The 3006-nt window shown below is 26.4% G+C and overlaps 1 long non-coding RNA gene across 1 annotated transcript; it reads right to left on the bottom strand.

Moving 5' to 3' along the window:
* Positions 1-356: 356 nt before the first annotated feature.
* Positions 357-2573, bottom strand: LOC133037499 (uncharacterized). Its single transcript, XR_009687591.1, has 2 exons — positions 1216-2573; positions 357-671 (listed from the first exon to the last, which is right to left on the bottom strand). It is a non-coding gene; the product is annotated as an uncharacterized LOC133037499 (long non-coding RNA).
* Positions 2574-3006: the final 433 nt, after the last annotated feature.

The following is a 3006-nucleotide window of genomic DNA, read 5'->3' on the forward strand; positions in this document are numbered from 1 at the left end:
AAAATATTTAAGTGAAACTCAACCTTTTACTTTTGTTTTTTTTTTTTGCTAAAAGCTTTTTTTTTTTTTTTTTTTTTTAACCGATGGGACAATCTCAACCCATATGATGTAAAAGTGAGAGATTTTTCAAATTAGATAAAAAAAAATTAAACATAAAAACTCAATTTTTTCTAATTTTACCCATTCATAGGTAATACCCATTATGAGTGCACCCATATATATCTTACCTAATATATAAAATGCCTATCTAACTGATTTTGTTGTGCACTTAACAGATTGTTGTTTATTTAACAGAGTATACCAAAAAAAAGTTAACTTAACAGCCACCCATTCAATTCACAAGTGAACCCATTCCATTTACAAAGATTATACATACCAAACAACCATTCAGAAGATACCCATTCGTACATTCATACAGGTCATAAATAGACAATCATTTTCTAAATAGTTAACCAAAAAAAAAACCATAATTTTCTTAGTATGCTGCCACCATTTCAGATCAATTTCTTTATTGTTTACCAAAAACCGCAGTCCACCGAAAGCCGGAACCCAATAATCTACTGCACGTTGTCACTCCCTACTTGCAGTGTGCATAAAACGAAAACCAAACACAATCTAATTGGTGAAGAAGCCAGTTATAAGCCTCCCAACAATACAAGCTAAAAAACAACCTTCCAAAATAGATCAAAACATTGCAACTAATCAAAAAGTAAAACATAAATTGCTAAAAGACACAACCATTCAATTCATAAAATAAATGTAGATATAAAAGCTAACAACATCTCATAATTTACACTCCCTCATTTAGAATTTTTCAGAAAGAATTATTTATTACACCAACGAAAAAAGGTTAAAATCTTATCACAATAAATTAAAACAATTAAATCATACAAATTTTACTAATATAAATTTCTTTTTTTTTATTCGTTAGATATTACTATATCTATTATCATCATATTTCACTAACCAGTTTAATTTCATGGCACACAAACAATTCGAAAGTTAGTTAAGTTTCGTATTATATAAAATGGAGAGAAATACAAACTTTTCTGGGTATTTTCTTTTTGGGTGTTTTTCGGATTAGAACAGGAAAGGAAAAGAAGGAAAATACTAATAATAATAATAATAATAATAATAATAATAATAATAATAATAATAATAATAATATGCCTTACTCCAAGAAAAAAGAAAAAGTACAAGAAAATGATGAGAGACCTTATATGCATTTGTGGCGTGCCCTTCTTCTTGAGAGAGGAGATTAGGTGCGGCTGAGACTTAGTTCTTACCCTGCATATACTTGCTTATTATATTAGGGATTCAAATTAGGGTTTCATTTCTTTATTGGGTTGATCTCTTCTATTCGGGCCGAACCATTGTTGGTTCATTGTGTGAGTTTTTGTCTCACTTCTTCATGGGCCGAACCATTCTGTGGGTGAAGAGAGAAGAGTTTTGTGTAACTATTGTTGGACTTGGCTCTTAGACTCTTGTATTATTGGGCCTGGAATAAAGATTGCAATTTTGTAAGTTTTTAATAATAACATTTTTATGGACACATAACAAAAGTGATAAATTTGAAAAATACCACAATTTACAAAAATAATAAAATATCTTATTTAAAGAAATAGAACTTAAAATGTAATATAATATTTTATGTAAATATATATAATAAAACTTATATATAATATTTATATTATTATATCATATATTTTAAATAGAAAAAATACATTTACAATTAAAATGCAACCATTTAGTAGATGAATATATGTTCAAATAAATGACAACACTACCAACTTTTATAATTTATTTCTCCAGAAAATATTAAATATATTGAAAGTATTTCTAATAAATTGTTAACAAATTGTTTGATGCTATAAATTTATGTTGATCAAGAGAGTAAGAACACTCAAATAAAAAAAAATAAAAAAAAAATAGAACGTGCCTTGTCCGTAGTTTCCGTCTAGAATCATTCACAAACACCTATTCGCACAAATCACAAATGATTCAATAACTCTCTATGTATATATAAGCGTTAAATGGAATGGGTATCTGCTAAAAACTCTTCATTAAATCTGATGAGGATTCAATGATTCAATAACTTTCTATGTACAAAAATCTGATGATGGTTAGATATAAAATCATAAATCATAAAAGCTTAAAAGTATCATACAATAAATGTAGTGGAGGATGGAAAGGAAGTTTTATATATATGGGATGGGTTCAATGTGACGTTAATTTTAACACTATTTTTAGACCATGGCCCAAATTAAAACAAACAAGTAAACAAAAATTAAAAGCTTTGTCAACTATATCTATTCCCTCGCCTAATCGGATTTTTGTATTTAAAACTCTTCAGTTAACGTCGTCCACCATCAATTCACGCTACCAATTCAGTTATTTAAAATAAATGAAATCTAATAGATAAAGTACTGGTGAGGAATAAAACTGATGCAAATGAGATGAGGGAGAAAGATACATTTATGGGGATAATTATTATTTTTTTTATTTGGGCCCATAGATTCTATTTAATATGATGGTCTAAAAATAATGTCATAAAATATGTTTATTGAATCCAGGGGTAATTTTTTTTTTATTTGGGCATAAATTCTATTTAATTTGATGGTCTAAGAATAATATCATAAAATATGTTTATTGAATCCATTCCTTTTATATATTAATATAAAACTAGGTATGTAGGAAGAAGAAAAGTAGTTTTATGGGAAAGAGAGGATCGTTAGAATGGTTATTATCAAAGGTTGTTTGGGATATTTTTTTTTTTTTGAGATATTTTCTTTTATTATTATTATTATTATTATTATTATTATTATTATATTTTTCTCATAAATAAATGAATAATAAATAATAATTAAATGTATCAAAGATTGTGCACGGTATTTTGTCCTTGCAATTAAAAGAATAAAATAAATTAAAAAAAAACGTTTAAATTTGTCAACTTTTATTTAATTATTATTTTTAGGGAAATTTTTAAAAATAATAATGTCAACACCA

The sequence above is a fragment of the Cannabis sativa genome, chromosome 4 (assembly GCF_029168945.1).
Source record: "Cannabis sativa cultivar Pink pepper isolate KNU-18-1 chromosome 4, ASM2916894v1, whole genome shotgun sequence".
In the NCBI taxonomy this organism is placed as follows: Eukaryota; Viridiplantae; Streptophyta; class Magnoliopsida; order Rosales; family Cannabaceae; genus Cannabis; species Cannabis sativa.